Genomic DNA, 13036 nt, shown 5'->3' on the forward strand with positions numbered 1-13036 from the left:
ATGAACTCTCTCATATCCTGTACTATCCTCAAAATCTCTACTATGTGAAAGCCCATTGGTATAATCTTTGTGTCAGTCCATTTTGAGTGTCTTCCTCTCTTTCCTCCATCTTTCCAAACAAGAAATCTCTTTGCAAGGACTGGCTCTCCTAATAACTTGCCCAGAGTATGTAAAACGAAGTTTCATCACTCTTCACTGTGTAGAGACCCCTGATTGTACTTTCTCCAAGCATATTTGTTTGTTGTTTGGCACTCCGTAGGATATTCAGTACTCTTCTCCGCCAATACCACTCAAAACAGCGATTTTTCTTTGTCAGCCTTATTCACTGTCCAACTTTCAGGCACATATTGTGTCATTTAAAAGAATGTGGCTTGGATCAAGGGCACTGTAGTCTTTACACTGACCTCCTTGCTCTTTAGAACGTTAGAGAGGTCCTTGTGAGCAGATTTTTCTTAGTGCAATGTGTCTATTGATTTTTTGACTGTTGGTACCAAGAGTATGGACTTTAGAGCCAAGTAAAATAAAATTGTTGATAATTTCTCTCTTTTCTCACCCATCATAATGCATCATTATTGGTCTAGTGGTGAAGATTTTTGTTTTCTTGATGTTAACATGTAATTCATGCTCTGGACCACACCATGATATTTGTGTGCTTGCTTATTATTATGGTTTGCTCTTAGAAGTTTTCTGTCACTTTGTCCTATTGATGGAGTGACTTGCTTGTAACTGCTTGTTTTAAAGCTTAGGTATGTATATGTATATTGTATATGCTTGATTATTCATAGTTTACATTTATGAATACATTCCTATTATGTTTGCTCTTAGGAATACATACTGGTGGCTTATAGGTTGTTGTGTTGCTGGAATCTATGCCACCAGAATTTGAAATATTGGCAAGTTCACCTCTGCTTCACATGTTTCAGTGGTGTATCCAGATTAAGACAGACTAAGTAGCAGGATTGGCATTTCATTTCTGAAATAACAGAAAACACTACAAATTTTGAAAACACTATAAATAATAGATAAACATATATATATATATAATTCTATCAAGTAAGCATACAAATATCACAAATGGCCTCTGACAGCAAAAGTCGAGCAAAGCATGTGATGTTTGTACACTTACTTGTTACAATTATGTATAGATATATAACCGTATTCCTGTAAAATCAATACCTAGATAAAGAATCTGTAACCTGTTCATAGTAAAGGAACACCGTTTTGTTTAAAATCAAGAACGGTGTGCACCAGGGCTGTATCCTTTCTCCATAGCTATTCTGTGTATATGCTCAAATGATTGTAGAAGTTGGACTATATGAAAAAGAATGTGGCATCAGGATTGGAGAAAGTTTCATCAACAAACAATCTGCTTTATGCAGACGACACAAAGTTGCCTGTAGAAATACTTGCTGCAGTTGATAAATGACAAACATTTTCAATAGATTGCATTTCAACATTATGAAAAGAAAAAGTCTAAACACTTGATAAATGGGGAATACCATGATAGATGGAGAAAAGATTGAACTTGTCTTCCCTTTCATCTAACTTGGATCCACACGCAGCAAATTAAAAGACATGGTGAAATTGGAAAATCTGACGTCAAGGATCTCTCTAAAGTGCTAAAGAGGAAAGATGTTAGTTTAAAGACAAAGGTTTTCTGGATCCAAGCCTTGGCCTTTTCAATTACTGATTATGTCTCTGAAAGTTAGACAGTGACTATATATGACAGAAGAAGAACTGATTTCTTTGAAATGCATTGTTGGAGAAGAGTACTGAATATCTCGCCAAAAGAAGCAGCATATATGTTTTGGAGAAAGCGAAGCCAGGGTCTCCTTAGAGGCCAATATGGGTGAAATCTCTTCTCTCATACTTTGGGTCTTTGTCAGGAGGGACTAGTCTTTGGGGGGAAAAAAAAGCCGTAACACTTGGAACAATGCAGGATCAGAGAGCAGAACACCCTCTAGGAGACAGACTAATACAATGACTGAAATAACGGGATCAAGAAAATGAAAGATTATGAGGATGGCACAGGAGAGAGCACGCCGTTAGGAGAAGTCAGCCTTTGGAAAATGATATGGGGTTCTTGGAAAGGTGGTGGGTTACTAGAAAGAGAGAAAGTTACTCAACAAGATGGGTTGACACACGGACTGCACCCATAGGCTCATGCATATGAGACATGTAGAGGGAAATGTAGAGGGAAATGTTCAGATTCTTTTTTTCATAGACTTACTATAAATTATAGTTACGTCCACAACAATTAGCAACAACACAACAATATAATTCTGTGTGTATGTGTATGTATAAATTGGGATGCTAAAAACTATAATGGATAGTGGGGAAACTGCTTACTGAGATATTTATTTTTATTACTAATAATACTCTTCATTTATATACATGCACATTAAATAATCTTTTTCCTCAAAATATTATAACATTACAGCCAAGGTCCATTTAAAAATTAGGATTATGTGCTTCACAAAATGTTTTACCCTTGGTTGCAAATATACCCTTGGGCTTTTTGAATTCAAAATGTAAATGAAATTCATGTTTGTTTATGATTTCCATAGCATTACATCTCTCAATTAAATCATAAATTAGTCCTTCTGCCTAGTAATGCATTAACAGAATTATTGCCTTAGCCTTCACGTATTCACTTTAGGAAAATTCTGAATAACTTTACCATAGAAAAGCTAGGGTCACCTTTTCCTTTTCCTGTGGCTTAGGCTGGGGACTGTTGCTAGGCTGAGTAGAGGGAGTGATTTTGTACCTTTCAAGAGTGGGCAGACGGTAGCAGCAGATGGGACATGTTTATAATCCCATACATCCCCTTTGAGCAGTTATTTCAACATCTGTGTCTGAGAAAGGGTCACCACTGGTGGAATGAGTTCAAATGGTTTATAACCTGCTTCACCTACCCCATCATGTCATAATGATGGTTAGATATTCTCAAAAGCATCAGGCCACTCAAGGGGTGTTTTGGGTTTTTTTTCTCCTTTTTCCTTCCAGTCTACATTTTTCATTCTTAAGTAAGAATTTCTCAGGGAATTATAATAATGTTAGTCAGAATTATACACTTAATGTTTAACAAAAAGGACTAGTTACCTTTTACATTAAAAAATCACCTTATGCCCAAATATATGACAAATACTTCCATTATTACATTTAATTCTTGTACTAAATTGTACCATTTTCCCATTTTAAAAATGAGACAATTGATAATTTGAGAACTTTAAGTAACTTTTCCAGGATGGTAACATAAAGAGTTGGTAAGAATTAATGAGACCTCAATTGAAGCCTTTCCAGTATCAGCATTTTTGTTCTTAACCATTTCTATACAGCTAAGACAGTGTTTATTGCAGCAGTATTGCAAAATTACTGATAAAAATACCATCCCACTAATTATTTTTTCTCCTTTTACTTTAGTGGAAGGTTACAGAGACTTTGGACTTCCATTCATTCATTATTGCACACTTTCATCCCTGCCCACCCCTCCCTTATCAGTTCACTTTTCTCTGTGAAAAGTAAAACCAAATTTTTGCATTATTATACAATCCCCCTTCCCCAGTCTACTTCACCATACAGTTTTCATTCTGAACTCCTGTCATGACAATAATACCTAATCAAATATTTCTCCTAAACAGTTCTCTCCCTCATCTGCTTCAATGCAGTATACATTAGTTATCCCCTCTTAGATTCCCCCCAACTCTGATGTCAGTCCCGCTTTACAACAGTGGCATCATGTAGTATTTATTTTTTTGTCACTGACTGACATACTACACTCAGCATACTGTCCTGCAGGGTCACCCATTTTGTGTAATATTTCATGAGCTCCTTGTTTTTCAGTGCAGCATAGTATTCCATTGTGAATATACCACAACTTCTCTATCCATTCATTTGTTGATGGGCACCTGGACTGTTTCCAACTCTTTGCTATTGTGAACAAAGCCAAAAGGAGAAGATAAAATAGATGAATGGGACCTTCTTAGAATGAAATCCCTATGCATGCCCAAATACTTATCCAACAGGGCAACAAGGGAAGCCAGAGACTTGGAAAAAAATATTTGGTAATGACATGTCTGCTTACAACTGTTCCTCTTCCTTTGTGTTGCCATACTTGAAAGCTCCACCTCAGTTGCCCTGTCTGTTAATTTAAGTAAGTTCTATTTTACATAGGGTTTTCAGAGGCCTGCTATTTTGGAAGCGGAGGGCCAATCCTTCTTCCTAGTCTGTCTTAATCTGAATGCTCAGATCTAGAAAAGTATCTGACAGACAAGCATTTTACAGATAAGAGCAGGTAAGAGATATTTCTCCAGTTGTAGAATTAACCGTTAGTCACAGGCGACTTGACAACACATAACAACATCCCTATAAGACCGATTGAGTTCACTCAACATAATGCTCTCCAGCCTCTCCCAAGTTATGTAATATTTTTCAAAGTCATTGATCCTAAGTGCTTAATAGTATTCGATTGTATGAATGTACCACAGTTTCTCAATTCATTCTGTCATAGTTGTACACTTGGCCTTTTCCCATGTTTTTGTGATTGTGAATAACACTGCTATAGACATTAGGGTAAGAGGTAGAAGCAAAAGGGTGATGATGGGTATGGATGAAATCACAGGGTTGCAGAGTTTGGTGAGTAGAGGGAGGGGGTGAAGGAGGTGGAAAGAATCCGGCAGGGACCTGAAAAGATTGGGTAATGATGGGAAAGGTCCAATGGTGATTAATTTTATAAAATATAATGCATGGGAATGATTGTATGAAACACAATGAGAATCAAGAATAGTGTGAAACACAATGTATACAAACTTCATGTGCAAACCAATACATAAAAACAAAACAAAGTACAAAACCCCAAACAAAGAAAAAGAGTTATTGTTTGATAAGGTAACAGAATGTTCCCTTAACTAAAGTGTACCTAACTCTAAAATTTCTATAAAGAAAACACAATTTCAATAGTTTCATTTAATTTCAAAGTATAAACAAAAGGCATCTTTATTACCCATCAGTGAATAAATGGTAAAATAATGTGGTACAACATACACATCCATAGTGCATTAGGCAGTGTGTCTGTCTCATAATCTGAAAATTGTTGTACAGATCTGCAACAGGGTATATTCATCCATAAAGAAGTATGAGTTCTAAAAATCTTGTACTGTGGATGAACCTAGGTGACATTAAGCTGAGTGAAATAAGTTTTTAACAAAAGAATACATACTTTAAGAATACACTTCCAAAAATTTGCAAACAAAAAAAATTTAAAAAATTTATAAACAAAGGTATATATATTAAGACAAATGTTAGCAAAGATAGGAGAGGAATTAATTCTAAAACGTAACTTTTTATGATGAGAATAGTAGCTTTAAATGTGAGAGAACTGTACTGCTTCATCAACCAAATTGATGGCAGCCAGCTGCAGACACACAAACCTGTGTCCAAAAAATACATTTTAGAAATACATTATTTTACAACAACAACAAAACATACATGAGTGTATAAATGGTGTGCTGTGTGTATATAATCAGCCCACTGCTGTGGAGTCATGTTCATAACAGTTTTGAAGAACAGAGTAGAAAAAAAATGTTCATACCATAAATTTAATTCTTAATAAATGGCAATATATCTCTCATTAAGAACCAGATCGGTTGATATTCAAGGATTTTAAAAACTATTTAAACTCTGCATTTTGAACAATTATTTCACAAGGTTGTTTTCTTGGTTTGATAACTTAGGATCATAGCATTATCGTACAGCTCAATTAGTCAGCTGACATAATAAATTTATTAGATTCTCTATATCATAAACTGTTTTTTAGTGTTGAGTCTTACAAGCTTGTGGGTTGTTGCTATATACCATTGAGTACAGATCATAGATAAGCTATGAACAGTAGATCTGAACCCTGTCCTACTCTGTGCCATCCTCATCGTCTCTGTCACATTTGAGCACATTGTTGCAGTCACTGAATCAATCCACCTGACCGAAGGTTTTCATCTTTTTTGCAATCCTTCTACCTATCCAAGCATGATGTTCTTCTCCAAGGCATAACCTCACCTAGAAACATGCCCAAAGTATGTGAGACAAAGCTTTACTATCTTTCCCTCCAAGGAGCACTCTGACTCCATCTTCTCTAAGACATATGTGCTTGTTCTTTTGGTCCTCCATGAAATATTCCAGTCCCTTCTCCAACACCACATTTCAAAAGTACCAATTCTTCTATCATTCTTCCTCATTGTCTAGCTTTTAGATGCATAACATGTGATTGAAAAGTCCATAGCCTGAATAAACCATGCCTAGTCCTCAAACTAACATCATTGTGTATCAATAATTTGGAGGGGTTTCTGCAGACTCTCCCAGTGCAATACATCTTCTGATATCCTGACTGCTGATACCAAGTATTGATTGTGGATCCAAGTAAAATCCATATGAAGGTTGTATTCTTAGATAGTCATTCAAAGTAATCCTATTGGGATCTCTTCATCTGCAACAAAGAGGAAGGGAAATCAAGATTCAGAGAAGGATTTAATCTACAGATTGAATGTGTACATGAATCCTGGCTTACACTACACTGAAATCAAGGAATTAGATGGTTCCCGTGATCACTACTGTACATTCGGATCAGGGCCACTTTTATCAATCCCTATTAAAAAAGGAGAACATATTCTGAAACAGAAGAAATTTGAAAATTCAAAAAATTCAGACTTCATGGTAGGAGTTCCTATCACTAATTTCTAGAGACACTTTCAACTTCAAATTGAGTGTGTCTCCCTTATCACCTTTTCACCAGACAGCAAGTAAGCTTATAAGGACTGTAGTCTTTTAAAAACTCTTTTTCTAAGAGGTCAAATGTTCAGCAAATACATCACAGATAAGAGGTTTTGTTTAGTTTGTTTGTTTGTTTGTCTGGTTTGGGAGGGAGTGAAATAGGGAGTGTGACTGAGAGAAAGAAGAATAAAAGTTCAAGAATATTTTTACAATGTGAAGAATATAACTACAATATGACAGAATAATAGATATGGTTGAGTTGTGAACCTATTTCATTGTGTACACTTGCACCAAAAAAGAAATGAAAATGTTCTGTGCCATCAAGATAACATGGTTCAATCTTTAGACTTTAAATTGACAAGAGTTGAAAAAACACATTTCAGTTTTCAAATCTGAGTAGTTCATATCAGGGTCCAAGAAAGCTTTTGAAAGTGTTTGGTCATAATTTAACTGGACATTGTTTCAGTGACATGTGCAAAGCCAGGATAATTTTTTGAGTGTTTTCTTTTCTAAGATGAATATAGATAATTTATTCTGGGGCTAAGGGTCCAAAGAGAAAGAGTACTGGGATGGATCAACTCGATACTTTGACATCAAAGTGAGTACTGGGGCCATATTTTTGGTGACAGTTTGGCCTTGAGCAATAATTGGGGCCACCTGGACTTTATTATCCAAAAGTAAACTAATGTCAGAATAATCTTTAATGTGCCCTCTGCCCTGAAACCCCCATCTCTCAGATCTCTTCCTTTACCTCGGGAAAATAGCTGTTAGCATTCTGACAAGTAAAGGAACATCAGAAGTGTGCTTATTTCTATAAGTGTATGTAGTATTAACTAAGACATTTCTGTTAAAATTCCAACCTGAATAAAAATAGTATCTCTGTTTCTTACTTTATTTTTGAATTCTCATTTGAAACTGGTGTGTGTCAGTTTTCAAGAGATGAGAAGGAGGAATCCTCAGTTAAAAACAGGATCATGAAGGATTAATACATCCTTTATTTTGGTAAAATAGCAAAAAGATGTTGGAACCCATTAACATATAAAGGCTGAAACATGTTAAAACCTGCATGAAAGAGTTTGTTAAACTTCAAATCTTTTTTTAAAAACTTTTGGGCAGAACCTAAATAGATCATGATCTTTTTGTTTTAAACTAACTTTATAGAAATTTTGGGTGATTTCTGGTACCTTGGAATAAACTTCAATTGACAATTGAATCAACATGAATCAGGAACAATAAACAAGGTTAGTTATGAGCCAAAATCATGAAAAATGAAGGTTATCTTCTATAATGATGATGTCATTGGGAGATCTGGAGGTGAAATTTGAAGAAACTGAAGGGACATATTAGTGTCTGTTAAAGCTGATCATTAGTTTTAACTATCATATCATTCACTATTTTGGATTAAATTCTTTCTAATGTTGAATGTTTTAATGAATTTGCGAATGAGATTGTTGCATTCTCTAGCATGTTTATTTTAATGCTTAAAGAGTTTAAAAGATTATAAAGAACATTTGTATGTATGTAAGCATGAAGAAGGAAACTCTGGTGGTGCTTTGCACTGCAAATCCAAAGGCATAAAATTCAAATCTCTAAGGTACCACTTGGAAGAAAGATTGGCAATCTTCTCCTGTGTGTGATTTACAGCCTCTGAAAGTCTACTGCAAAGTCATTATGAGTTAGTTCCAACTCAATGTCACATAACAATAACATATATGAATATGAGACCCCATTGGGACAGTGGTTAACTTTTGCTTTACTAACCCAAAGATCTGAAGTTCAACCCTCGAACTGCTTTGTTGGAAAAAGAGAGGACAGTCTGCTTCTATACAGTTTAAATTTTCCCAGAAGGCCTTGAAATATCAAATTTAAGTGATTTCCTAGGACAGATATTCCTTCAATTCTGCTACTGCCACCCTAAAATCTTATATTTATGTGTCACACTTCTAACCACAAGCCACCCTTAGGAGAAGACGGCAGTTCCCTTTAATGAAGGTTTACAGCCTAGGAAAGCAAGCAGATGGTAACTCGCTAGCTACCAGTGGGTTGGAATTGACATGAGAGCAGGATTTTCACGTTTTGGTTTTGGATGGTGGGGTTTTTGTTTGTTTGTTTGTTGTTTGTTTCTTTGTTTTTATAAGAGGGAGTATTACATAGAATGTAATTGCAAGATAAAGAATAGATTTGCAGCTAACTTTGAATTTGAGGATCTTGGTTTGTGTTGCTATAGGTTTCCAAATCTGTTCTAATGACTCAATTGTGACTCAATATACTAAAGGACAAAATTCTACCAACCCCACACCATCTTCACAGTCATTGCGAAGTTCATTGTTGCAGCCACTGTGACAATTTGTCTCAGTGAGACCTTTACTCTTTTTTGTTATTTCGTTACTGTGAATCTTCTAGGACAAATATTCTCTGAGGCAAAACCTGAAGTAACTGACATGAATTCTCTCTATCACTTCTAAGGAGTATTATAACTGTTCTTATTCCAAGACAGACTTATTTGTTCTTCAGCAGTTCATTTATGGTATATTTAATAACCTTCACCAGTATCATGGTTCAGATACATAAGTTCTCATCTTCTAAAACAAAACAAAAATATCAGATTCTCAAAACATGTTTGAGGTTTGTTTTATTCGTTGATTTTTTAAAAAATCATGTTATTGTAGTTTACTTCTAATCAACTAATGTACCCATTTAGTAAAATAGGTATCTTGGCTATTTTGTGTATCAGATAGTGGAATAAAAGAACCATCAAAATGTACCAGAAACTTGTATGAATAAACTGCATCACTTCATTATTTTACATGTAAAAATTTCTCTCCGCTGTAAATAATGTTTGATATATTAATGTAATACATATAAAGCTATTAATTTACTAAAGTTATTCTTAATAGTTCAATGTATGAATGGTCTATCAGGTTCTTTTCTAGGCATTTCAGAACTTAATATTTTTATATATTTTAATATATTATTGTCAATCATTAATTGACTCTAGTTTATACCATGATAACAATTCAGCAAACTTTTCAATAAGCTTTCCCAATTACACTCACACTTATTAATACTGTTTTCCTCAACTTAGCTATGAAGGAACACCAACCTAACAAAGAAAGAAAACTGTCTAAAGGCATAAATATAAGAAAGTAGAGCTGATATTCAAATTTAAGTATATCTGACTCCAAGTCTGTGTTCTTAGTTAATATACTTGTTGTTCCACTTTCTACTTTGTGCTTTATTAAAAGTAAAACTAAAGAGCAATAAAGGAATTATCCCACCTTCTTAAAAAACACAGCATGCCTCTGATTATGCAGAACTACCCTCCATGGGAAATAAGCAAAGATGCTTACTTAAAATTGTTTGAAAGCATCAAATTGTTTGAGCTACGGAGACACCTCAAGTGGTCTGAAAATTTCTTCTCTGAGAACTTTAATGATATGCTAATATTGAAAAAGTATGCTTTCAAAATAAAGAGTTTCTCATACTTATTTTTCCATCTTGGGAAAACAACCTAAGACAGAGATTAAAACAAAAAAGAAGAAAAGGGAAAAATGAAATGTAAATATTAATACAGCTTTCATTTTTTTTTACAAGACTTGCTTCTCTGTTTTTGGAAGAAAACTGTCCATCTCATTGCGCTATGTCTCCAAAGAGTTTACAATGGGAAATTCCTGCAGTATTAACTCAAACATTTCAACTAGGCTAAAAGTGAGGAGGGAGTTTGTGGAGAGAAGAATAAACTGTTCAGCCATAAAATTATGTGGTGCCAATTAAAATGCACTCCCATGTTGCAAGGCAGCTGCCAAACTGCCGAGTGTTTTTAGAAAATGCTTCTGGAGAGGGTCTAGGTGGCACAAGAGCTTTTTAACATTTATCCTCAGAATATTTCATCCACAAACATAACTCCATGCAAAAGCAGAAAGGGTTTGCCAAGCACAGAATTTCATTTAGCACCCTGGTAGTTCACTTAATTAGAATAAACTCAGACTTCCTTAAGACTCTTTTGTAAGCCTAAACCTCATCACCACAAACTGACTTTTTAATTATGTGGTTCTTAAGAGCCTTTGGGCGTGTAATAGGACAGACTGTAAATATAACCATTAACACACACACACCACACACACAGAGAAAGAAAAAGAGAAATAAAGTGAGGGGTTTAGAGTATCCAGTGCTGAAAAATAGTGCAGTCCACAACACTTTTCTGTGGTACCAGTTATGGAAATACAAGTATCAGTCTTTGCTAACCTTAATTTCTTATTGGCAAAAAGCCAAGAATGATAATAGGGGACACTTCTATGGAGTTAATATCGTGTAGTATAATATCATGATGTGTATTTGAGGACTAAGGTGTGCTCAATGCAGGCCATGGTATTTTCATTCACTTGTCATGTATCTAAGAGGAAGACAATGACTAAGGATTATGGAAGCAGGATTGGTGTGCTGAATTTCCTATGGATTGCCAAAAAGCAAACAGACACGTCTTAGAGAAGATGCAGCCAGAGTGCTCCTTGGAGGCGAAGTTGGTGAAGCTTCATGTCATATACTTCAGGCACTGGAGAGGCTATTCATTGGAGAAAGGGATCCTTCTTGGAAAGGTAGAGGAACAACAAAGGAGAAGAGGACTCTCAACTAGGCAGATTGACACTGACTACAGCAGCGGGTTTGAGGGTGTCAGAGATTGTGAGGACGGCAAAAATTAGGACAGGGTTCAGATCTGTTGTTCATAGGGTCGCTATGGGTCATGCTTTACTTGATGATACCTAAAAACACTAATAGCATGTATTCAAGCTATTCAAATTATCAAATACATAATCATGTATTCAATCATAAATACCATAATGTCTCTGAGTGTAGAGCACTATGATAATATAATAATTTTATCAGTATTTAAGCTGCTATTAATGAACACATTGAAAAATTGAAGTCCAAAGTTCCAATCAAAGTCTATTCTTGGTCAACAGCTAGATGTCTCAGCAAATTTACATTACACTCGCTCTCCTCAGTGTTCATGTACTTATTGTGAGAATACATTCTGGCTTCACCATCCTTTAATTCACACAGGGAGCTCTGTGCTGCTAATCCAAAGGTCAAATCTCTCTGGCAGTTAAATTCAACCAGTGACTCAGTGAGAGAAAGAGGGGTAACCTCATCTCACATGATTTACTTCACAACCTGACGGATGGTTAGATATGTGTCAGTTCCAACTGTCATTGTCATTGTTGTTGTTGTTAGGTATCCTAGACTCAAGTATAAGCTCCTAGCAACTCTATGAACAACAGATCTGAACCTTGTCCTATCCTGTGTCATCCTCACGTTCTCTGACACACCCAAGCCTATTGCTATAGTAACTGTGCCAGCATAATTTGTTGAAGGTCCTCCTCTCCTTTGCCACCCCTCCCTTTTCCCAAGCATGATGTCCCTCCCCAAGGTATAACTTCTTTTAGCTGCATACCCAAAGCATGTAAAATGAAGCTTCAACATCTTTGTCTACAAGGAGCAATCTGCTTGTACCTTCTCTAGGACAGATCTGTTTGTTCTTTATATACTCATGGGATATTCATTACTCTTCTCCAACATCATAGTTCAAAGGCATCAAGTCTTCTTCTAGCATCCTTATTCACTTTTCAGCTCTCAGCCACATAGCAAGGGATTGATAAAAATCCTCTCTCCTCATTAGAACACCTGATGATTTTAGGAATGGTGAACTTAAGACACAGCAGGTGAACCTGCCATTTCAGATGCCCACACCTCCCTCTTGCTGATCCCAGTCTCTTTGAAGGTGGGAGGCTATATGACACTCAAAATATCACTGCCCTTGTGTCTGTTTGGCCTCAGAGGAAACTTTTATCTTGTGACCAAGGCTGCAAATTGCAGAGAGGAGATTGCTCATCATTTTCTTTCAGAGCTGATGCATTCAAACTGCTAGTGATGCCTTCTTAACAGTGAAACTTGCCACTGACTAAACCACGTATTGTAAGCATACCATTGAGTCAGACCAACCCACAGCTGACCCTCCAGCAGGTTTTCAGGCACACCTTAGTCTTCAAAGTGATATAATTGCTTTTCAATAATTTGGAGAGGTTCCTGACTAGTCTTTCCCAGTGCAATATGTTTCTTGATCCTGACTGATGGTACCAATTGTTTTTCTTATGGATCCAAGGAAGATGAAGTCGTTGACAATTTCTCCCTACACAGCTCCAGTGAGTGAGTTCAAACACAAACAGTGATTTGATATATTAGAAGTTTCAGTAATCTAATATCTATCTATCTCTAT

The sequence above is a fragment of the Elephantulus edwardii genome, unplaced genomic scaffold (genome assembly GCF_000299155.1).
Source record: "Elephantulus edwardii isolate Elephantulus edwardi_28Jun2011 unplaced genomic scaffold, EleEdw1.0 scaffold00112, whole genome shotgun sequence".
In the NCBI taxonomy this organism is placed as follows: domain Eukaryota; kingdom Metazoa; phylum Chordata; class Mammalia; order Macroscelidea; family Macroscelididae; genus Elephantulus; species Elephantulus edwardii.